The following is a 26,664-nucleotide window of genomic DNA, read 5'->3' as shown; positions in this document are numbered from 1 at the left end:
AACAGTGCGGGTAAATCAGGCGTTGATGGGCTACGGCAGCAGACGACCGACGCGAGTGACTTTGCTAACAACACGGCGTCGGCTGCAGCACCTCTCCTGGGCTTGTGATCATACCACTCGGGTACCAGAAGACTGGAAGACCGCGGCCTGGTCAGTTGAGTTCCGAGGTAAGTTGGGAAGAACTGACAGCAGGGTTCGAGTGTGGCGAGACCCCGTGAACCCATGCGCCCAAGTTGTCAGCAGGCACTGTGCAAGCTGGTGATGGCTCCATGATACTATTGCCTGTGTTTACATGCAACTGAAGGAGTTTTCTGGTCCAAATGAACGATCGTTGATTGGAATTGGTTATGTTCGGATGTTTGTAGACCACTTGCAGCCACTCCTGCACTTAATGTTCCCAAAACGACGATCGAATTTTTTTGGATCAAAATGTACCATGTCACCGGGCTACAATTTTCCGCGATTGGTTTGAAGAACATCCTGGATCATTCGAGTGAATGATTTGGCGACCCTGATCGACCGAAGTGAATGCCATCGAGCATTTATGGGAAATAGAATGAAATTTTCACTCTGCAGCGGAGTGCGCGCCGATATGAAACTTCCTGGCAGATTAAAAATGTGTGCAGGACCGAGACTCGAACTCGGACCCCTTTGCCTTTCGCGGGCAAGTGCTCTACCGACTGAGCTACCCAAGCACGACTCACGCCCCGTCCTCAAAGCTTTAATTCCGCCAGTACCTCGTCTCCTACGTTCCAAACTTCACAGAAGCTCTCCTGCGAACCCTGCAGAACTAGCACTCCTGGAAGAAAGGATATTGCGGAAACATGGCTTAATCTGCCAGGAAGTTTCATATCAGCGCACACTCCGCTGTAGAGTGAAAATTTCATTCTAGAAACATCACCCAGGCTGTGGCTAAGCCATGTTTTGATGTAGCTCTCAATGCTATTCTATCCCGTACAAGCCTCTTCATCTCCAAACAACTACTGTAGTCTACATCCCTCTGAATCCGCTTATCGTATTCATCTCTTGGTCTCTCGCCCCCACACTTCCATCCAATACTAAATACGTGATCCCAGAATGCGTACTACCAACCGAACCCTTCTTGTCGTCAGGTTGTGTCACAAATTTCTTTCCTCATTCTCTCTGTTAAGTATATCCTCATTAGTTACATAACATACCCATATAATCCTCAACAATTCTCTATAGCACCAAATTTCAAACCTTGTATTCTCTCCTTGTCTAAACTGTTTGTCGTCCACATTTCAGTTCCATGCGTGCTTGCACACCAGACAAATACCTTTACGTTTAAAACTATATTTGATGTTAACAATTTTCTCTTCGTCAGAAACGCTTTTCGTGTTTTTACCTGTTTAAATTATGTAGCCTCTCTACTTCAGCCACCATCAATTCCTTTGCTGCCCAAATAGCAAAACTCACCTACTAATTTAAGTGTCTCATTTCCTAACCAAGTCCCTTCGTAGCACCGGATTGCATTCAACGAAATTCTACTAATCTTGTCTTGCTTTTGTTGATCTTTTTACGTCCTCTTTTCAAGACATTGTCTATTCCGTTTAACTGCACTTGTAAGTCCTTTGCTGTCTTTGACAGAAAAATAATGTCATCGGCAAACCTCAGAGTTTTTGTCTTCTCTTACCGAACTTTAATTCCTACTCCTAATTGTTCTTTGGTTTCCTATACTGCTTGCTCAGTGAACGTACTGAATAACATTGGGACAGGCTACTATCCTGTCTCACTCCCTGCTTACCTTTGATGCCCCTCTTCTATTTTCTGTACAAAGTGCAAGCAGCCTTTCGCTCTCTGTATTTCACACCTGTACAAATAGCTTTCTCTACATTTAAAGAGGCTACAAACATAGGTTTTCTTTCCTTAACCTATTTTCCAAAGTAAGTTGTAGGGTCAGTATCGATTTGGATGTTGCTACGTGTCTCCGAAATCCATACTGATCTTCTCCGAAGTCGGCTTCTACCAGTTTTCCCAATCATCTGTAAAAAATGCGTTTTTTTATCTTAAAATCATGACTTATTAAACTGGTAGTTCGGATATTTTCACACCTGCCAGTACCTGTTTCCTTTGTAGATTGCAATTTTTATATTATTTGAAGTCTGTGGATATTTTGCCTCAGTCATACATCTGGCACACCAGATTGAATAATTTTGTCATAGCTGGCTCTCCCAAAGCTATGGGCAGTTCTGACGGAATGGCGGACGCTTCCAGAGCCTTATTTCGACTTAGGTCTTTCAATGTTGTGTCAAATTCGTCTCGCAGTGTGATATCTCCCATCTCATCTTCGTCTATGTCCTTTTCCCTTTGTATAATACTGCTTCAAGTTCATCTCCCTTGTATAGCCCCTTATACTCTCTCCACCTTTCAACTTTCTCTTATTTGGTTAGGACTGGTTTTCCATTTGAACTTCTCTTTTCTCCACAGACCTGTTTGATATTCCTGTAGGCGGTATCTGTCTTTCCCCAAGTGAGATACGCTTCAAAATCCTTAGATTTGTCCTCTAGCCATTTCTGCTTAGCCAGCTTGACCTTCATGTCAGACGTTTGTATTGCCCTTCACTTGCTTCATTTGTTGCATTTTTTGAATTTCTCCGTTCATAAATTAAGTTCAATATCTTTCCCCTAATCTAGTCATCCGTTGCCAAATGTTCCCTCTGAAACTATCGACAACCTCCGGTTCTTTCAGCTTATCCGCGTCTCATATCCGTAATTTTTTACCATTTTGCAGTTTCTTTATCTTTGATCTACTGTTCATAACCGATATTGTACATTATGGTCAGAGTCCACATCTACCATTGGAAATACATTACCGTTTAATATCTGGTTCCGAAATCTCTGTCTTACCATCATACATGATAATATATGATGGAATGGTAATGTATGATGGAATGTCAGATCCCTTAATCGGGCAGGTGGATTAAAAAATTTAAAAAGGGAAATGGATAAGTTAAAGTTGGATATAGTGGGAATTAGTGAAGTTCGGTGGCGGGAGGAACAAGACTTTTGGTCAGGTTAATACAGGGTTATAAATACAAAATCAAAAAGGTGTAATTCAGGAGTAGGTTTAATAATGATAAAGCAATAGGAATGCGGGTAAGCTACTACAAACAGCACAGTGAACGCATTATTGTGGCCAAGATAGACACGAAGCCCATGCCTACGACAGTAGTACAAGTCTATATGCCAGCTAGCTCTGCAGATGAAGAAATTGAAGAAATGTATGATGAGAAAAAAGAAATTATTCAGATAGTGGAGGGAGTCGAAAAGTTAATACTCATGGGTGACTGGAATTCGAGAGTAGGAAAAGGGAGGGAAGGAAACATAGTGGGTGAATATGGATTGGGGGAAAGAAATGAAAGAGGAAGCTACATGGTAGAATTTTGCACAGAGCATAACTTAATCATAACTAACACTTGGTTCAAGAACCACAAAAGAAGGTTGTATACAGGGAAGAAGCCTGGAGATACTGACAGGTTTCAGATAGATTATATAATGGTAAGACAGATTTAGGAACCAGGTTTTAAACTGTAAGACATTTACAGGGGCAGATGTAAACTCAGACCACAATCTATTGGTTATGAACTGTAGATTAAAACTGAAGAAAGGTGGGAATTTAAGGAGATGGGACCTGGATAAACTGACTAAACCAGAGGTAGTACAGAGTTTCAGGGAGAGCATAAGGGAACAATTGACAAGAACGGGGAAAGGAAATACAGTAGAAGAAGAATGGGTAGCTTTGAGGGATGAAGTAGTGAAGGCAGCAGAGGATCAAGTAGGTAAAAAGACGAGGGCTAGTAGAAATCCTTGGGTGACAGAAGAGATATTGTATTTAATTGACGAAAGGAGAAAATATAAAAATGCAGTAAATCAAGCAGGCAAAAAGGAATAAAAGTGAGGCGTGGCGCCTTCATGCATAAAAATGAAATCATTGAAATCTTCGTGAAGTTGAGGAAGCAACTAATTTTACAGCACGACCTGATGTTATATTCTTGTCACAGTTTGCATCGCAAGGAAGAAAGGTCCATAAACTTTGTGAACAGGAACGGCAAAAAACGCATTCACTCTCGGTGAGTCTCTTTCACATTAGACGAAGATACCAAGTTTTTCTGACCCTCAAATGCTTAAATTATGGCGGTTTACTTGACCCGATAGATGAAATGTCCGAAAAGATGAGTCGTTCGGAAAAAGTGTCCTCTGCCATGTCCTGGAGAACTGAAATTCAAAATTCATACCTTCTGTTGTGGTCGCCGGGACGTATTTGCTGCAGAAACTTCAAGTTGTAAGGTTTCACATGCAGATGTCGTTGCAAAAGGTCTACATCAGAGTTCGAGGAAGTTGTATTTCCTGGCCTGCGCGTCCACAGGGCTCCGTGTGGACGCATCTCGGAATCGCTTCACTTTCCATCAGACGTACCTGGCCGACAAGTGCTCGTTCCCTTTGCACGTGGAACCAGCTTCGAAGAATATTATGTGCCAGTCACAAATCTGGCTGTGCAGAGGCGGGCTCTTGCTAAATGGACGCCGGAACGCATGTGGCATTTCCACAATCGCTATACTTCGCTCAGGTTTCACACACAAAAATATTTATTTTGTTGTGTAGTCACCATGCTGCTACGAGGAAACCATAGCGGAGCTGTGTAAGAACTATGAAAGCCCCTCTATCCAGCGACAGGCGCAATATGTTTCTGTCTTTTACAATTTGTCTGAAACCTGTTCTTTCTCTTTGAATTATCATGTATATACTTCTTTTAGCATTAAGTCGTTTCGCATTTTCTACTAACTTTTAATTTGTTTTGAATACTTCCATTTACAAGTAACTAGCAATTAAAATTAAAATTATATCACTTTTGTTACAAATATGGCATCATTTTGGATCATCAACGTATATATTTCATTGACAATGTCGGATTTAAGCAAAACGTGGGAAGAACTCTTTTATTTAGTAAGAATTAAGCCAGAGACCTAGTGATTACTAATCACTCAGATACGGCTGATTCTGGTCAACTAATACTAAGAATTTGTTACTTAGTTAGTCATTTAGTTACATATTCTATACAACATTTGAACGATTTTTTAAAATATATTGATGTGGAATATGTCAGTTTACAGAATATGTACTCCTGATTAGTTTCAATATTAATAACTATTGTTTTTCAGTCCCAATCACGCAAACACACTTAGATACTGTAGAGGTTTCTTCAGGCTACCAGTTTTTAAACAGAAAATCATATGTGGGATGGAAAGAGTTGCCCAGAAAAAATGATTTTAAGTTCTATTTAAAACTTGCTCTGTTAATGTCAGACATTTTATGTTACTGAGTAAATGACAAAAACTTTTTGTAATGCACATTGCATTCCATTCCGAGCCACTGACTCCTTTAATGGGTTATAAAGATCCTCTCTATCGTCTGGTGTTGTACAGATTCATTTCAAATTGTAATGGTTTCTTTATGATGAATTCTATTATGAAAAATGTAAAAAAGAGTTGTGTTCCAATGAGTACGTGACTTTGTAATGATCTGTACCGCACCAAGTAGCATACCGTAGTTAGTCTTAAAAGTTACGATTGTTTTAGCTATATTTTTTAACAGACGCTTCACTGTATATATTACGGGAAAATACAGTGTACTTGATTTTAATGATGTTTTACTCTGCTAAATTTTAGTGATGTCCTAGGACTGGATTTACAAGTTCATTTAATTAGAATGAAAATCGATACCGATTTGAAGGCATTTTTCGCAAGTGCAAATGCAGGTGAGTTTTGTTTAGAAAGAGGTGATTTCTACTGAGAAAACGTAATATTCACGTTCGCTCACGGTAAAATCTCTCCAGTCAGAGAAAATTATTAAGCCAGGGCTGGAATACTAACCTGAGATTATAAAAATTAATGAGCCAATAATGGAGCACCCGTTGTGTAGGGGCAGCCTGTTCGGCTGGTAATCAAAACGATCCCGGTCACGGCTTCGAAAAACTCCACCGCTTGATTCTGATTAATAATCAGATTTGACAGTCGAAGATTGCCGGCATAAGAAGTCACCCACATTCTTCCAACGGCCATGTCAAAGTGGGTGGAGGAGCGGACAGATGTTCAGATCACTCTCTTGTCCTTTTGGTGGGAAACTGCCCCTAAATGCGAAAGTCAGCAATGATCAACGGCATGAGGATGGAGAAGGCAATGGAAACCACTGCATTAAAGACACATGACGTGTATCCACAGAACATGGGGCATGAAACTGAAAAGGTGTCATGATGATCTCTCCACTGTCAAAAGATACTGGAATAGCCCCCCATTCGGATTTCCGCTAAGTGGGAGGCTATCATGAGAAAAAGAGTGAATAACCAAAGAAAGGATAACGTTCTACGAGTTGTTGGGTGGAATGTCAGAAACTTGAACGTGGTAGGGAAGCCAAAAAAATCAAAAAACCCAAAAGCAAAGGCTCAATCTAGATATACTAGACATAAAGTGAAGTGAAATGGAAATAAGACGAGGATTTCTGGTCAGATCGGCATTGCGCAATATCAACAGTAGCTGAAAATGGTATAATGGCAGTAGGATTCGTTATGAATAGGAATGTAGAGCAGAGAGAATGTTACTATCAACAGTTCAGTGATCGGCTTATTATTTTCAGAATCGACAACCAAAAAACATTGAAAACGATAGATCAGGTATACGTGACGACGTCGCAAGCTGAAGGTAAAGAGATAGAGGAAGTATGTGAGGAAATTGAAAGGGTAAAGGGAGATGAAAATCTAAAAATCAAGGGGGACTGGAATGCAGTTTTAGGAGAAGGAGTAGAAGAAAAGATTACAGGAGAATATGGGCTTGAGACAAGGAATGAGAGAAGAGAAAGGCTAACTGAATTCTGTAATAAATTTTAGCTAGTAATAGCGAATACTCCGTTCAAGAATCACAAAAGAAGGTGGTATACTTGCTTGGAAAAGGCAGGGAGGTACAGGAAGATTTCAGGTAGATTACATCATGGTCAGAGAGAGATTCCGAAGTGAAATACTGGATTTTAAGGGGCACCCAGCAGCAGATATATACTCAGATCACAATGTAGTAGTGACGAAGGGTAGGCTGAGGTTTAAGAGATTAATCAGGAAGAATCAATACTCAAAGAAGTGGGATCCAGAAGTAGAAAGAAACGACGAGATACACTTGGAGTTCTCTTTATCTGTAGATACAGGTATCAGGAATATATCAGTAGGCAGCACAATACAAGGGGAATGGACATATCTAAAAAAGACAATCGCAGAAGCTGGAAAGAAAAACATAGGTACAAAGAAGGTAACTGCGAAGAAACCAGGAGTAAGAGAAAAAATACTTTAGATGATCGACGAAAGAAGAAAGTACTAAATGTTTAGGGAAATCAGGAATACACAAATACAAGTCACTGGGAAATGAAATATATAGGAAGTACAGGGAAGCTAAGACGAAATGGGTGCATGAAAAACGTGGAGACATCAGAAAAGAAATAACTGCCGGAAAGACTGACTCACCATATGGGAAAGTGAAAAGAACCTTCGGTGACATTAAAAGCAAGGTTGGTAACATTGAGAGTGCAACGGTAATTCCGCTGCTGAGAGCAGGGAAGGGAGCAGATAGGTGCCAAAAGTACATTTAAGGCGTCTATGAGAGGAAGATTTGTCTGATGTGACAGAGGAAGAAATAGGAGTCGATGAAGAAGAGATAGGGGATCCAGTATTAGAATCAGAATTTAAAACAGCTTTGGAAGACTTTAGATCAAATAAGGCAGAATGGAGGAAAACATTCCATCAGAATTTCTAAAATCATTGGGGGGAAGTGACAACAAAACGACTATTCACGTTGGTGTGTAGAATATACGAGTCTGGCGACATATCACCTGATTTCGGATAAACATCATCCACACAATTCCGAAGAATGCAAGAGCTGATAAGTGCGAGAATTATCGCATAATCAGCTTAATAGCTCGTACATCCAAGTTTCTGACAAGAGTAATATATAGAATACTAGGAAAGAAAACTGAGAGTGTGTTAGATACGATCAGTTTGGTTTTAGAAAACGTAAAGGCACCAAACATTTAATTATGACTTTACAGTTGATATTGGAAACAAGACTAAAGAAAATTCAGGACACGTTCATAAGATTTGTCGATCTCGAAAAAGCGTTCAATTACGTAAAATAGCGCAAGGTGTCAAAATTCTGACGAGAATAGTGATAAGCTATAGGGATAGACGGGTAATACATAATATGTGCAAGAGCGAAGAGTGAATAATGAGAGTGGACTACCAAGAACGAAGTGCTAGGATTAGAGTGTGTAAGACATGGATGTACTCTTTTGCCCTTAATGTTCAATCTGTACATCGAACAAGTAATGATGGAAATAAAATAAGGTTCAGAAGTGGGATTACAATTCAAGGTGAAAGGATATCAATGATACGATTCGCAGATGCTATTGTTATCCTGGGTGAAAGTGAAGGAGAATTAGATTACGTGCTGAATGGAATGAACAGTTAATGAGTACAGAATATGCGTTGAGAGTGAATGGAAGAAAAACGAAAGTAATGAGAAGTAACAAAAATGAGAGCAACGAGAAACTTAATATCGAGATTGATGGTCACGAAGTAGTTCCTAGGCAGCAAAATAACCAATGACGGATGGAACCAGGAGGGCATCAGAAACAGAGAATTAGTTGATGTACAGAATGGAATGAACAGTCTAATGAGTACAGAATATGCATTTAGAGCAAATAGAAGAAAGACGAAGTAGCAGTGGCAATAAGGGCACTCCTTGCTAAGAGAAGTCTACTAATATATCGGCCTTAGTTTGAGAAAGAAATGTCTGAAAATGAACGTTTGGAGCAGTAGTGAAACATGAGCTGTGAGAAAACCAGAACAGAAGAGAATCGAAGCATTTGAGATGTGGTGCTACAGAATAATGTTGAAAATTGGCACTGGTAAGATAAGGAATGTGGAATACTGTACAGAATCGGAGAGGAACGGGTTATGTGGGAAACACTGACAAGGAGAAGGGACAAGACGATAAGACATCTGTTAAGACATCAGGGATTGACTTAAATGGTGCTAGAGGGAGCCGTATAGGGAAAAAACTGTAGAAGAAGACAGAGATTAGTATACATCTAGTAAATAATTATTGACGTAGGCTGCAAGGGCTACTCTGAGATGAAGAGTTTGGCACAGGGGAGAGACTAGTGGCGTGCCGCATGAAACCAGTCAGAAGACTGATGACTCAGAAAAAAGCTATAAATGGCCATTGGCCGATAACTCGTGCTCAGTGCTCTAGGTTTCCATGGGCCAATTGGATGACCAGCCACATCCTACCAAGGATAATAAGCGCCCATAGCAAACAACAAAGGATCACCACATAACGTGAAATGCCTAATTACTTGAAGAGGTAGATAAAATATTACGCATTTGAACACCACACGTTAGTTTTACTACTGACATTAGTGAAATTAATACGTTTTTCTAAGTGATGAGTTACCCCAGCAAATTAAACCTTAAGACATTATTGAGTGGAAGTGTGCCAAATGTTTGTTTCCAAAACCAACTGTTGTAGCTCATCTTAAATGTTTAGGACCTGAGTAACACGCTTCTTCCAGTTCAGGTTTTCATCTATGTGTATAGTCAAACGTTTTTAACTTTCTAACCTGTTTGCTGATTCCTGTTTTTGTGTTACGCCAGGTGCTGGTATGACTCCATTTGTTGTACAGAGCCTTCTCCAAATTTAGGGAGTGTCCATTTTCAGACAAATGCCTAAAATTCTTTGAAAAACTTCAGTAATCATTTCTTCTGTTGCTTTTTCTGTAAAGAGATTTATTATAACACCTGCATCGACTGCAAAAATTACCAGTTGAGCTTCATGAATGTTGAGTAGAAGCTCATCCAGAGGTGTAAATAATAAGACTGAAACATTAATTGATAGCTGTGGGAATCAGTACGTGTTTATTCCCCGGTCAAAAAAATTTTCTCTCTTATCGACACTGAATTATTCAGAACCACTTTTGCATTCCGTTAATTATATATGATTTAGACTAAATGTTTGTAAAGCCTTTATTTTCATGAAACTTCAGTTTTTGTGAGAGAGTAATGTTAAATTAAACGCCTTAGAAAACGCCAAAAAAAACAACTATGGATATTTTGTTACGTAATGTTTATAGTACTTGGTTGACGGATGTACAAATGTCATTCCCGGTCGACCAACCGTTTTGTATTCCAAACTGTGATGTGTTAAGTAAATTGTTTCCACTAAAATTTGAGAGTACATTAGTTTTTCGAATATTTGGAAAAAGTCAGCAAACTGCACATAATTATTTAAATAATTCTTGAACTATTCTTGTAAAGACGATTGAGAATGGTATATTTTAATCTTTCTGGAAAAACTCCTCAAGCCAGTCAAGCATTACATATATCATTAAGGACATTCACAAGCTGAGACATGTTTACGAACAGAACAGTGATCCCCAAAGTGTAGAATAGATTTTTTTAATTTCCTTCTACGAACACAAAATTGTTAGGTGCTTAGACTACCGGTTTCGGTCAGTAATAACCATCTGCAGACCTGTTTTAAAACATATCCCAATATAACAAAGATGTTTTTATATTGACGGTACCACTACGGCTTCATCATATTAGGACACCCTTTAAATGACAGCTGTTGATGGTTATTGCTGACCGAACCGGTAGTCTAAGAACTTAACAAATTTTCGATAATAAACGGAAATAAATAAATTTATGAAGGACGTTGCTTATTAAGTTAGAACAACTCTTTGGTATTCTGTATGAAATTTCATCGCCACCATTGTAACTCCCGGTTTTGAGAACTTTTCCAATTCTGTTTTTTTTTTTTCAGCTAAGGACGTTGGTGCCGATTCTAATTACTTGAAATTGTGTTATTCATGTAGAACATCGCGTCGATTTCCAAGCTCTTGTTTTTTATGGTTCTGAGAAGTGCATCGTACTAGTTTCCTTGGAATTGATATCCCATCACTGACAGGTCTTGCGAGTATGCGAAAAATCGAAGACCCCTGGCCTATGATGTCTCAAGGTTAGACAGAATTCTCCTAATTTAAGAGAAACGGGATTGTAGTAGACTGCAGTTGACAGTCGATGCTTAACGTCACATAAAGCTTTCCGCACGAGAACAAGTGTTTACCTTAATGTCGCAGAACAGATACAATCATCTCCAGGATTATACATATTTTCGTTCTTGTTGGTAAACAGCGCAGCCAGCCGTAATTGATTTATTTAAATGTTATGACCGGTTTCGTGCTACCATGCACTCTCCAAACGATCGACGTATCAATTACATTAATCTTTGGTAAGCAGCATGTGGTCTGCTCCTGAGCCACTTTGCATGCTGTTTCATTAATAAGAACATATTATTGTGTCTGCATTTATTTCGATATAAAGTGAACAATTTTTATACACTTACATATGTTCCAGAGTTGGATGAGGATGAGTTTTGTAGTGGTCCTGATGGTTATCGAAGGCGATGAACATGCTGTTGCACTGCAGACAGCGACAAGATTGTAAGTGAACGCCATTTGCTGCAACACATCGTAAAACTGTTTCACATTATATCTAAATAAATACAGTCACATTGGCATATTTATGTTAATGAAGCAACATATAAAGTAGCACTATAAATCCACATACGTAAAGTACAGGAGCAAAGGACATGTAGTGACGAAAACATCAATGTAACTGAAACGGTAGCCATGTGAAGATGGGCACTGTGGCCCGAAAACGGTCATATTACTCACATAAAGCAATTTAGAAGTATGTGTGGCTGATTGCGTTATTCACTAGCAGTCACTAAGGGCCGGTAAGTTTACAAGATCCAATATGGAAAAAATAATATTTTTATTCGATTTTTACTTAAAAGTTTGTGCCAAGTCGAGCTAATATGTGGGGTAATAATGGATGACATTTGCTGCCCCAATTAGGAATCAAAGATAGGTGATTAAAGATGTGTCGACAGCTAAGGAATGCAGGGCTCATATATCTCAGCTCAAACCAACCTATGAACTATCATTTGTTATTGTATTTTTGCAGCCTTTGTTGTTGCCAGTTGACAGCTACACTTTTCTTGTAGTTCAGTGGCGATGCTTCCTTCCATCTGGTGGCAGAGGAGTATTCGACAATTTTTTTGTGGGGGGGGAAGAGGGTTGGGAGGGGGTGTAGGGGAGGAGACTGTGCCATGTCGAGTGGCATGGTCGTTTTCTCCGTCTCCACTGAATGATTTTAATATACTGTAATGCCGAATCCACGAGACAGCGGAGAGCGCTGTCACGTGATTTCTGAGCACGTCGCTGTGGCGGAGCTACTGGCAAGTATGGACGACGGTTGGTCAATCACCTGTTAAAGGTGAAACCAGCAACATCTTCTGGAGGCCGGCGCCGTCGTCACGTTGCATGCAGTGGACAAACCGGCGTCGCGTCGCCAGGGGGCGGAATGGCATGGCGGCCGAGGTCTCCATAATAGTACAAGCATTATGGAGAAATGCTTGGAAAAATTATTACCTGAAAGCAAGAAAAAATGAGTGTATTAGTTATTAAATTTTAAATACAGTTCCTTTTTAATGAAACTCGATTCAGGATGGCGAAACGGCCAAAGACCGCAAAGTTGTAAAAAACGATTTTTCTTGAGTAAGTAAAAAACTGTAGCTCTGTTCGAAAAATATTAAACAGGAAATTTGTAGGGCTTAAAAATATCTATCGATTGATTTATTAGAAATATCGACTGACGTGTTGCGTTTCGAAAAAAATGGCTCTGAGCACTATGGGACTTAACTACTGTGGTCATCAGTCCCCTAGAACTTAGAACTACTTAAACCTAACTAACCTAAGGACAACACACACATCCATGCCCGAGGCAGGATTCGAACCTGTGACCGGAGTGGTCACGCGGTTCCAGACTGTAGCGCCTATAACCGCACGGCCACTCCGGCCGGCGTTGCGTTTCGAGATGTATCTACATCTACATGTATACTCTGCAAACCACTATGAGATGCATGGCAGAGGCTTAGTATAATTACCAGAGCCAGTCAAAACCCCAGTTAAATCATTTGGGGCAGTTTTTCACGGGTGCTGTATCCAAATAGCAGCATCTGCCCTTCTCGCCTCACTCTGCCTTCAGGGGAGTAAGAACGGAAAATCCTTTTTTCACATTTTGCAATTTGCAATTTTCCCAATAAAATGCTACATAATCACTTATAAACTCACATGGTAATTATTTTATTTTATTTTTTAAAATATAATCTATACTGGTTGAAAATGTTATAATTTTTACTTGCATTACTTCAAGATCTAATTAAACCGATGATTTTTTGTATAGAAGGCTTTGGAATGTGTTGGTAATTACCAAAAGAGGATGGGCACCAGGTTGAGGAAGTTGAAACAAAGTTTGAGAGACAAGAAACTTTCTCATGGTAAAACCATAAGAGGCAGGCTGACAGACGAAATGACTGATTAACTGCAGCAGTATTATGGCATCATGGCCATTAGAAATAATACTGAGGATTTGTTGGAAATGTAGCTGGCAGTATGGGCTACCTTTTTCCACAGACTGTGTACTGATGAAAAAGCAGTCCACCATCTTTGCCCTCCTAGACCTGGTTTACAGCACAATTACTGCAATGCCCAGTACTCAAAAAGTTCATACAGTCATAAACATTCCATTCCAGAAGCTGTCTTGGATATTAAAAACCTATTTACAGAGACCTGGCAAATCCTGAATTAGTGAAGAAGTGTCTGCATGCTCAGACTCAAAATCTCAATGTGTGGTTCAATAATCTTATATGGACTCGCTTGCCAAAAATCAAAAATTGCTTTTGTTGGAATGAAGACACTGACGTGGGGGGGGGGGGGGGGGGGAGGGAGGGCAGTGATGCTGTTATTGCTTTTAGTGATGGCAACATTTGTAAGGTGAAAGTGCTACAGCATATGGGAATTAATCCTGGAGCAAATTGCATCAGAGAACTTGAACGGGTGGATAAGGTTCGCATTGATAAAGCAGAGTGTGAAGCACAATTGGCCACTAAGGAGTCCACAAAGAAGAAAAGGAGGAATAACTTGGAAAAGATCAAGAGGATGACACACAGTATGGTGATGGGTGCTTCTGAGTGACTAAAAATAAAAAATTAAGAATTTATTAAGTGAGTTACAGTATTTTGAAACTTCAGTAGTCGTTCCTGAAAATTTACATTTTCTGACGTACACAAATAGTTAACAGTGTAATTAAAAAACTGTATTTCTGAAAGCCGTCTCTGAAATTCAATTATTGTCGTTCACTATCCTCAAAACATACAATTTAATGTCCTGTAAAAGTTTCATGCCAATTGCTACAGTGGTTCCTGAAATAAACGGAAGCCAAGTCGCTAATTTTAACATTGTAGGGTTAGGGTCTTCCAACTCCCCTTAAGGCGTCATACCTCTGCTACCGAGGCCCACGAGAAAGACAGGCCTCGCCGCGTTAGTCAGAACACGTGACAATGCAGATCCTACGAGTAATTGCAGTATATTGAAACAACTGTTAAAAAATCTCGTTAACATTCACGTTTCCATACTTTCTGCTTACCGTAACCATATCCCGAAGTAGCTCAAAAGAGTAAGTATTTGAAAAATTAAAAGATAATAATTATTTTCCGAGATATATCGATTTTTCAAAAAGGCGCACTCGATAATTAGCTATATCTTGTCAGTGAATGGCCAGTCAATAATGGTTATAGGCTTAATTCCTTTGTAAAGAGTTGTGGTAACTTGTTATTATACAATTTTTACAATTTTATCGATTGTGAGGATCAAAAGATGATTTCGAAAATCTTTCCCTGTTTTGGACATGTTTACTACGGTTCCATACCTCAATTATTGAAGGATCACTTTGTTGACTGTGTGTCTGCTGTTTGTCTGCCTGTCCGACTTTTCATATTCCTCTTTCTCATGAACGAGAAAACGTATCAAGTAGAAATTTGTCTCACACATTAAGGTCTACGTTACCAGGGCGACTTAAAAGTAAGTCGATGAAATCGAAAAATACGGCCAATTGTCACTTATTTTGATATTCTCAAACCCACTCATCAAAGCCCTTAGGGTGCTTCCAGTTGACGTAAAAACATTAAATTTGATAAGAAACAAGATTTCTGACTGCAACGAAAGGAAAAATTGCGAAAATTGTTAATTTGTAGTTAAATCACACAAAATACTCTTTCTTCGTCATTTGTTATCAGACTGTCTGTCTGTTTGAATTTTCTCGTTTTGAGTACTGAAGGGCGACCTGTTTTAATTGTAAAAAACCATTCAACAGGTAAGATCCCATAAAATAAGTTGTATCTGATACGCCATTTAAAGTGGATTCGCACTTTTCAGAATACGTTCAAATATGTAAACAGATGTGCAATTGTGTACAGTGTTTGTATAATGTACCAAGCACCTGTGGGTACTATTTATATGGACAGGGCGTTTTGTACAAGGTGCTTTATGTTTTTACATATTTCAGCGATGACAGACCTATTATTGTGTGCTGTTTTTTATCTAGTCAACATCTTGTGCGTGCGGTTCAGCAGAAATGGACATGTTTTACGGCAAGAAGATTTTAAGATCTGAAGACTACAGCTATGTCTGTGGAAACCGGTTGTCTCACATAAAGAAATATTTTATGCGATCCTGACTTTTGAATGATTTTATAAAGCCAGTCTGTCTGTCAGTCCGTCTGTAAGGACTGCTTTTACTCTTGAAAGGGTAGAAGTACTATTTGGAAATTTTGTAATGTACTTAGGTAAACAGTCACGTGGCCGTGTAACATCTGTAAGCTTGTAAGTCAATTCAACCAAAAGGAACGGCCGTTTACACCAAATGTTTTGATACTAGGAATGTCACCCACTAAAACCTACAGGATATTTCCCCTTGATGCAGAATGATGAATTTTGGGGATAAGAAAGATTTCACACTGCAAGTATGGAAAAAAGCAGAATATTGTTAATTTATGATTACATTAGGCGAAAAACCTATTTTATTTGTCATTCGTTATCCGAATGCAAACTTGAAATTAAAACGTTCTCGAAGGTCTAGGAATCGTTGGGACCAATATGTTGTCAGATCTATGCCTATAATAGGTAAAAATAATCGAGAACCACGATTTCTGGAATGGATGAACTGTCTATGTAAACAATTAAGCATGTGTGGAGCCCTCAGTGTGCGGTCCTACTCGCACGTTGTGTAACGTCTCTTACCAAAACACATATTATATGTGGTAAAAAAAAGGAGAAAAGAATAATTGAACTGGATGATTGTAATTGCGTGGACAACGATTGTGTTAACTTTACGTAATAAAGAGAAACCATTATGTGTCATGTTTTGTTCTTGTATAGAATTATGTACCGATTTTTTTAAAGATAATATCTGTGTCGGCGAGTACTGAAACCGCCACAGACGATACTTATTAAATATCAAAGAAAGATGAGAATATGTAAAGAGTATAAATAGTAGTGACCGAACATTAATTTCTCTGTCGTCTTCTTGGAGTTACGTGAGTAGGAAGAGCCTGTGACGTTATATTGTACGCTTGCGAAGCATTCTTTTGTCACGATTGAGAGACGTACGCCATTAGGTACTCATTGTAAAGGTGTGTAGTAATTTAATCTGTTTATATGTTTTGTATAGAGTTACTAAGTGAAAACTTGCATTATGACTTGTAATAAGCTTGGCCTGATATTTTATCCCAGGCTTTTAAGTCATTTTCAGCTATTTAAATATTATTCGTGGTGCAGAGCTGCGCTACGAAAGAACAAGCCGCTGCCGCGGCCCATTCACACTGCATTGAATGAAACCAATCATACCGCAAAGAAGCGGACAGGTAATAGTAACCTAAAATTATTTCTTTCAGCTTTCGAAATTGCACAGCAGAGCAGCAGATTTTCTGATGTGTTTTGCAGGTTGACGCGGGCTGCCGATGATATATTATTAACAGTGCAAAAAGATAATTTACCTTCATAACACAAAAGATATCTTGCTGTGCGTAGTTGTGGTCTGGCAAACATTGTAGTAGAAACATCATTTTCTCTGATAATAGTCTCATGTTCTCGTGTTAGTCGTAGTACTTATTGGTGTTCTACTGTTAACAAAAATCCACTGCAAAAGTTTTATGTTGAAGAAACAATGCGTACTGTAACATCAGTATTGATTAGGAAATAGTTTTCAGTAGCCTTTTCAATAACTGTAAAGTAAGGAAGATATGTTGAACTTTAATGCGAGTTAGAGTAACGAAACAATGTTCCTTTAATAGGAAGCCAGGTCCAGAATAATAAGAACATAATATATTTTGTTTTGTTGAAAATTAATAATCCAAAGAAAGTCACAGCACAGCATCCCTAAAAAGTATTTCAGGGCTCTTTTCGTAGCAACATATTTTATCTCATATATTAGTTATTACGCGAGCAATAACGAAGCAAATAGAGCAAGTGAAAATGGCCAGTTTTCTGTCTAAGTTTCTATTTTATGACAATAACTTTTAAGAAAAGCCATTGCTGATGATATGCAACAAATTTTTAAAAAAAATTCTATAACCTACTGCAGCCAAGATAACATAAAAAAAAGTCTAGGGGATGCATTTAAAAATTTTCAGTTATGCGCTTCATGGACATTAATCTTGAATACTTACATTTTCAATATAAATTACTTATAATCGTGAATACTTATATTTCAAGAAAAATTACTACGTTGTGTTTCACTGATGTTTAGTATTAGCAGTTCAGTAATAAAGTGAATCATGCAAGCGCGGTGTGTGTCAGCTGGAGAGGGAGGGGGAGTAGGGGGGGGGGACCGGTGCTCGCTCGCTCTGGAAACATATTTTAAAAGATCCACTTGCATAATGTTTGTTATCATCGGCTTCTGGAACAAGTACAAAAAACCTTTTGTACTTACTCTTGGGTAGCTTCGCAAGATAAACATGAACGTTATATTTGCTACACGAAAAACTACTGCAAAAATATTTCCTTCACAAAAGTGTGCAGAAATATTTTGGGAAGTTATCGTTGTAGCAGTATAGAACAATACATTACATTATTGTGTAGAATTTTTGCAGCGGAGTCAGATGATGAAAAGTGAAACGTCCCCTTAGAACAATTTTACATGTGAAACGTCCACTTAGAACCATTGTACATGACTGTGCTTAACCTGGCACACAATAATTTTAGCGCGACGCAATCTGACTATCAAAAATCCCTGCAAAAGAATGGCCCTGACAAACATTAAACTATACCTTTCACAAATCACTTACCTCACAAAAATCTTCGCTGCTCGAACTACTGCAATACAGCGAGTGCCACTATTGCCAGCTAAATAAAAGATTCAAACTACTGAAGGCACTAACTACTGATAGGGATAGTTAGCAAATGAAAGATTTTAATAGAGAACAAACACTGTATTTACCTTAATATTCATAATTCACATCCAGTATTACAAAACTCCGCCATCTCTCTCCCCACATCCACCACTGCTGGCGGCTCACCTCCAACTGCCCAACGCAATCTGCTGTTCACATCCAGCTATAGCAGTTCATGACAACAATGGCAGGCAACAATGCAAACTAGCCACATGCAAACTAGCCACATACTGCACACAGCACAGCCAGTGATTTTCATACAGAGAGCGCTACGTAACGTTGCCAATAAGAAAACATAAACATCAAACTTACATAAAGAAAACATAAACAGCCTACTTACATAGCCCCCATGCTCCCCACAAAAAATTTTACAAATGTTTTTGGCCAGTGGCCAATACAGATTTGAAAAATTTTTTCATAATTACAGTAAGAAAGATATCAAATGCACACACTTATTGATACAATGTTGGTCAACAGCTAATATTTTTTTTTTTTCACAGTCAATAAAGACAGTCCTGATCATTCATCACAGTAAAACTGCCGTTTCTTTTATCAAAGTCTGTGCAGTAAAAGACAATGCACACGGAAGTAGTGGATTTCCATGCAGTCGTGAAGAAGTAGTGTTGTCCTTCCAACAGAAGTGCTGACTCTGACATGCTGACAGGTAATGGGCCACAACAGAGCAAACCCACAGCAGAGTCATTCGAAGTTCTGACGAATATTGGTAGGTAGGTCATCACAGAGCAGACCCACTGCAGTCCTGGTAGAGAGTTTTGGTATTGGCGGGCCACCAGAGGTGCAGACCCACTGTAGTCCTTGTAGAGATTGTGGTATTGGTGGGCCTCCAGAGATGCAGACCCACTGTAGTCCTTGTAGAGAGTATTGGTGGGCCACCAGAGGTGTAGACCCACTGTAGTCCTTGTAGAGATGGCCAGCAGCCATCTGTTGCGACTGTGCAGGTGCACAATCACCATTGAAGAGTCTTGCGGATAATAGAGCAAGTCCATAACCACCACTTGTGCACTCACAAAGTTTTTGGAATTGTCCTTAGAACCAGCAATGCTGTTATCCAGTCCCTTGCTGAATTATTAACACACGTGCAAACACTATCAGTCCCTATTTCTCACATATTGTCCATATACTATGACCAACAGAAATGTGTGCAGTGAAATGAATGCTTACAAGTTAATAATATGATGAACTGGTGTCAATTACAATTTTATGACGTAAGAATACAATTACAAAGGTACAAAATACATCATTAAAAACATAACAATACAGATAACATTTGTAGTAATACGGGCTTTACAAAAGAATAGAAATAAACATATACATCAGTGTTACAGGAATGATGACATGAGTACAAAAATAAAAGATCAGAATCACTTTTGAAACGTCAACTTCACACATGAGCATTAAAACAAAACAGAATAAATAAAGTCTAAGCATCTTTACAAAGAAAATAACAGAGTATTAGAAAAATTCTACAACATAGCTCTCATCAGCTAAACACATAAAGACAGGAAAAACACAAATACACACGGGTACCCAAACACATAGTGGGATAACACCAAAAGGAAAGGACAGGGTTTGTTTTCAGTGTAACATTTGGTACTGCAGTCCACCCCACAACTTCATTCGATAGATCTTTCGTCTTATTTCAACATTTGTTTCCACCAAAAAAATCCTATCCAAGCATGCTTTCTGTATTTATGTGTTCACATATTTCTTACCTCATTATTTATTTCCAAGATAATCCTACCTATACCTCCTTCCTGTATTCTATTCATATTTCTTTCAAAATAATTATTTCTGATTGTACAATACTCATTGGGGCCCAAATCTTTCTTCACAATGCATTCTTTACCTATTCTCCATAGTCAGTTTCTTATATAGTCTACCCCCTCTTAAGCTAACTTAAATCTACTGAGCTCAGATATATATACCAAGGGACGAGGCAATGCAGCATCACAACAAATCAACACAAACAGAAATGACAAAAAATGCAAATTGGCAAAGCTAGCAGCATAAATTAGCAAAAGTCAAATTCAATAACACTATGCCTGGCAAACAGCAGCAACTTATACCTAAACATGACATAGCGCAAGCAGAAAAAATATTACAGGAAAAACAACAATGCAGACAAGGGAAATGCATATTCACATCTTAATGTCTATGTAATTAAAGTGGTGCACCATAACAACTGATTGTAAAAAAAAATATTACCATGTACTAGAAAAGAAAATTATGTGTTACTGTTGCTAGTTTCTTCTTATTGTTCTTTCCTTTCCAAATGCTCCTTTCTTAAAGAATGTGGATTACAAAATTATCATTTAATAGATCTGTTGACAGAAAGAGTTCACATTAGCAAATGCATCTCATTTTATAAAAGCAATGCTGCAACACAGCTGGAAACCAGATATCAAATGAAATAAGCAATTACGCAAACCAAAGCATAAAAATATCATTCAGTAGTCATGTGACATTTCATTTCATAAGTTAATGGCTCTCAACTCTCGTAGAAAGACACTTGTCATAATCAGGTGAGCAGATGTACGAATATTTCCCATCAATTCATAAGCATTTCAATAATTAGCACAAAGTGCGAGTAATCATATGTTTTTAAGTAACGAGGGTGTCGCATTAGCGATGAAAGGCACACCTTAATGGCTTGTTCTCCAGGTGTTTGACACAGCTGTGTGCCCACAACGCATTACAAAAATCATATGTTTTCAAGTAACGAGCGTGTCACATTAGCGATGCCCTCTACAAAGGAATGTCATAAACAGGGGTATAGGCCTCTCTTTGTCCTTCTCTTCCACCTGTGCCTCTGGCACACCCTAATGGCTTTCTTTTCTACCTGAGCGTCTGAAAAGGCTTGTTCTCCAGGTGTCTGACACACCTGGGTGCCCACGTCGCATTATGTGCTGGTGGTCACTTAACTTTCTTACGGAAATATTTACGACAGCAGTTTCCGCTACAGTGACAGTCTCATATAAAAACATTTCACAGGTCAAGAATTTTATTGACATAAACATACCTCAACAGCATAATACACATCGTCGTCGTAAAAATAACATCATAAAACCTCAGTCAAATCTCAAAATCGTCGTAGCTTCCTCCAATAATTTCAAAACCTAACAAAATTCTCTGCTCATGTCAAAGGTGTCATCTGCCTCAAACGTACTTTAAAATCATTCTCCCTTACCAAATACATCATTCAAAGCTCTCATAGTATCACAATGGTACCAAAAAAATATGAACAGTGCACAAAGTACAGACAAAGTACAATTTCTTAAGTGTGAAGTAATCCAACTCTGTAATTGCGTAAACATGTGTCACTGACGTAGTAAAAGGATGTTTGTTTCTCTGTTAAATGATCAGATAGCTGTGTAATTTATGTGTTAGAGAAATATGGTACCGATGTGTTAAATTGTATAAGCAAATACCATATTAGCTAGGGCTCCTTGTGCTTGCCAAACACATGGTACACAAAGTAGGCGTGTACCCCCCTGAGGTTTATTGTAATTGTATCCTCAGGTATTACAGCTTACAGCAATGAAATGAAATGTGTCACGAAAAACTTTCTTTGTAATTCAAAAATCTCTAAAAATAAATGTCTTAAGTACAAAATTAATCACTCAAATACGTGTCCAGTAGCGCTAAATGTGCGTCTTGCTCTAAGATAATCTCTGGGGAGTGTCGTAGTTATTGTCCTCCGAAAGCTAAGTTCTGCAGAAGTCAATGTACTTACCTCATGATACACAAAAGTGAAATGCTTTGCGTATAGATAACTTAGTTATTACGCTTATTGCCGTGATGAGGAAAGTACTGTGCTGTAACGTATTGTTGTCCTACGGAAAAGGCTGTCTCCTTGTAGCAATAGCACAAAAGTCACCACTAAAACATGTCTCACTTTATAGAAGAATTCAGAAAAAACTGTGCAGATATAAAACAGATACACCGCAAAAGCAACATTGTAAATTGTCACGCATTAGCAGCGTCGTGATAAAATCGTGTAGCTGTCACATAAACTAACCACTATGTCATCTGGCATTTCACAGAAAGCACCTCAAATCCAGAATCCACTCTCAAAAAAACCAAAATGTTGCATGAAAATTTCATTAGCAGTGCTGGTATATGTTCTAAGTATGTAAGCCTAATAGTCGTTACGTAATCATGCAACTAACAAGGAGGAATGTATAAATAACAACACTGTGTCGTCTGTTCGCAATAACAATGCATTCGCAATTACTTGTCTAAGTTACCTATGTTCTTGACTGGATGGTTAGTTAGCTTTAAAACATAGTTGCATGTTAACAGTTTCTCAGTGTGACAAATTGTACAAGTAGCGTGAAGTGAAAATTGCAAAGACTAAGTTAAAAAGCAGATTATCTGTCAATAAATGGTTTTACATGAGAAATGTGGTGTAAACCTTTACTCTTCCTAGTACGCAGAGTTTCAACTTGAATGCAATTATCATGCGGTGTTCGTCCGTAAAGAATTCGGGAATTTTGCTCAAGGTTAGCGTCAATGTTATTTTTCTCGGAGCCAGCCGGCGCACGCAGCTGCCTGCGGTGCGAGTCATTGTCTGTTTCTTTGTTGGCGCGCGCCGTTACTGGGATTAGGAGGCCTAACTTCCACAAATTCGCCTTGCCGAGAGGGCCCAGCTCTGTTTAAAGATCGCCAATTCTGACAGAATTCAGGTCTGTCGTTATGTCGGTAGTTGACATAGTTTCTTGTTTGTCGGTCATGTGGTGGAGAATTTCTCCCGGAATCGTAACTGCGTGCTGAACTGTTGCGTCTGAAGTTATTCTGTCTCCCTTGATAATAATTATTTTGGTTCCCATATTGTCTGTTTCTCTGATTGTCTCTGTGATAGTCATTACTGCGGAGAGGTGATCTTTCCCTGTAATTATTACTACTCTGCCAACGGTTGTCATACGGGTGGTGTCTGTTTTGGTCACGATTTGCGTTGTAAGAATAGACTTGTCGTGTCCAGTTATTATTTCTGTCGTCACGGAATTGTGACGGATGTGCCCTGTAGTGATTGTTCTCCCGTTTTCGCATCCCGCGACTGTCTGTGTCAATTTCTAATTCTTGTAAGAGTCCCTGAAAAGCTTCAATGTCGTCTTTGCAACGTCCTGCTAAAATAATATGTCGTAAATGTTCAGGTAATTTGATTAAGCAAATGCGGATGAGTTCTGAGGGGCTGTATGGGTTTGACAGGTACTGATTCTTGTGCAACATGTCTTCAAAATATTTCACAAGACTGGAAAATTCAGATTGTTCGAAATGTTTCATCATTATGATACTATGTTTTACGCGGTCTTGTGTGGCTTGAGACCAATATGCTGAGAGGAAGGCATGGTAAAATTCTCCTTCACTGTGACAATCGTGAATGACCGATCGCATTCTTACACCTGGTTCATTCTCTAAGTAGCCACACATAAATTCTAACCTGTGCTCCAATGACCAGTTGGGAGGGAAACAATGAGAGAATTGATGGAGCCACGCTTGTGGATGAATGTCGTTGGCAGAATTCTTAAACGTTTTGAATTTACGTGTAGTAATGAACAGCTTATAGTCAAAATCATCGTGTCGGCGAGTAGCATATCGGTCATTGTTACGTCGTGTCGGCAGTTCCATCTCAAAATTCGGTGTACCTTGCCAATTTCTTTCATAATTTCCGAAATGCCCTGTGTTATTATTTTGTGGCTGTTCCGTATTTCTATGTCCCTCTTCCCGTGTTGGGGCGCGAGTGTCCTCTGAAATACGTAATTCTTGTATTACCTGTGTCAGCTGATCTTGTACTTCTCGCATTTCTCTTTTGTACTGTGTGTTGATTTGATTTTGATTTTGTTTGAATTTTCTTATTTGTTCATACTCTTCTGTGTCAGTGAAGGTTATGGGTCTTGTGTCATTCAGATCATCATCTACCTTTGTAGATAAGTTAGTGACCTGATCCGAAAGTTCGGCTACTTTCTCTGATAATGAACTAATTTCCCCCATGTGTCTTTCTACTGTGTCCTTTAAGTTTTCCTGAGTTTTTGCAAGTTGCGTAACCGAATCGGTAGATGCAACTGAGTCCATTTTAGCTTGCAAGGTCTCATTATTTTCATGAACAATAGTTTGCAGTTCTTTTATGGCTGCTTCGTGATTCTGTAATGCGTTTTCATGCCGCGAAAAAATAGGCTGAAAATGCTCACAAATTTGTGTTTTTACGTCATTACAGACCTTTTGACATTTCGATTCAATGTTATGTAACTCAGTAGTTAAATCTTCACGTGTTTGTTCAAGTGTGGTGTCTAACTTCCGAAGATTTTGTTCCATTGTGTCTAACTTTTGAAGCTTTTGCTGTGTTTGTCTCTGATTTTGTTCCATTGTGTCTAACTTTAGAAGATTCTGTTCCATTGTGTCTAACTTTTGAAGATTTTGTCCCATTTGCCTCTGATTTTGTTCCATTTGTTGCATTAATTGCAATAATAATGTATTAGTGTCTGGAATCTGTTTCTCTATGCTTTTTGGCAGTGCGTTTTCACCGGCAGCATTCACATTTTGACAAGCAGAAAATGTGTCTTGACTCATTTGAGAAAACGGTGAGGACGCAAAACCTGAATCTACAGTATTTGCAAAATTGTGTCCTATCATTTCGGATTCCTGAGGTGAGCTGTTGCCGACCGATCGAGCGATAATGCTTCCCTGTTCACTACCTGTTTGACTGTCTACGCCATTGTTTGACGCCCGCTCCATTTCCCTATGCACAGTTTCCAAATTACTACTTTGAACATTAGTTAACTCATTACATGGTGGGGCCAACACACTGCTTTCGTCTTCACTGTCATTTCTTAGTTTACTTTGGAGCCGAGTGTTACGTTTTTCACACGCCATTATTGTCACAATATTTCACACGATAACACAGAAAAGCACAATTTGAATAGCAAAAATAAGAGAACACATTAACATAGCACTGAAAATAATATCTAGTTAATTGCAGCTGCGAAATACTTGGTGCAAATCTACATGCATGCCACAACTGTTTTACAGTACAACAATGAAAAGCTGCAACTACAAAGGAGATTCCCTCTACAATTACGCACTAGCAATAAACAAAATCTACACTAATTACACAAACTACAAGAAAAAAATCAGAAGATTCCAGGTTCGAATCCTGGCAGGGTCGCCATATGAAACGTCCCCTTAGAACAATTTTACATGTGAAACGTCCACTTAGAACCATTGTACATGACTGTGCTTAACCTGGCACACAATAATTTTAGCGCGACGCAATCTGACTATCAAAAATCCCTGAAAAAGAATGGCCCTGACAAACATTAAACTATACCTTTCACAAATCACTTACCTCACAAAAATCTTCGCTGCTCGAACTACTGCAATACAGCGAGTGCCACTATTGCCAGCTAAATAAAAGATTCAAACTACTGAAGGCACTAACTACTGATAGGGATAGTTAGCAAATGAAAGATTTTAATAGAGAACAAACACTGTATTTACCTTAATATTCATAATTCACATCCAGTATTACAAAACTCCGCCATCTCTCTCCCCACATCCACCACTGCTGGCGGCTCACCTCCAGCTGCCTAACGCAATCTGCTGTTCACATCCAGCTATAGCAGTTCATGACAACAATGGCAGGCAACAATGCAAACTAGCCACATGCAAACTAGCCACATACTGCACACAGCACAGCCAGTGATTTTCATACAGAGAGCGCTACGTAACGTTGCCAATAAGAAAACATAAACATCAAACTTACATAAAGAAAACATAAACAGCCTACTTACAAAAGCATTTCTTGAGAGTTTTCGTGTAGTAAATGCCCGTGATGAATTTATTCGTGTAGTAAATCGTGCGTATCTAGATTATCCCCTAATCATAGACCTTTATACTACATCAAAAACGTAATACTCACCAAAACTTAGGAAAAATATCTTGTCACTTGTGGTTCACTTACATTTTATAACGCACTGTTCACTATTTCGTAAATTATTGACAAAAGAAACTCACATCTGGACTATACAGCGTGATGCTGAACAACGTTTAAAAACATCCGAGGCGACTCAAATGACTTTGAGACAAGTAATTTAATTTAAGAAACATGACATCGCGAATGTCGGGAAATACTCGATAAGTGGAAGAGAAATTTTGACCATGTGACGTTAACAGATGGCTCCCATCGCCACACGTGCAGCAGTTAAGCCTATCTATTTGTCGCACTTGACCATCCCAGCTAAG

The sequence above is a fragment of the Schistocerca cancellata genome, chromosome 3 (genome assembly GCF_023864275.1).
Source record: "Schistocerca cancellata isolate TAMUIC-IGC-003103 chromosome 3, iqSchCanc2.1, whole genome shotgun sequence".
Taxonomy (NCBI): domain Eukaryota; kingdom Metazoa; phylum Arthropoda; class Insecta; order Orthoptera; family Acrididae; genus Schistocerca; species Schistocerca cancellata.
The sequence above is the reverse complement of the archived record's forward strand: the minus strand, read 5'-3'. Positions refer to the sequence as shown.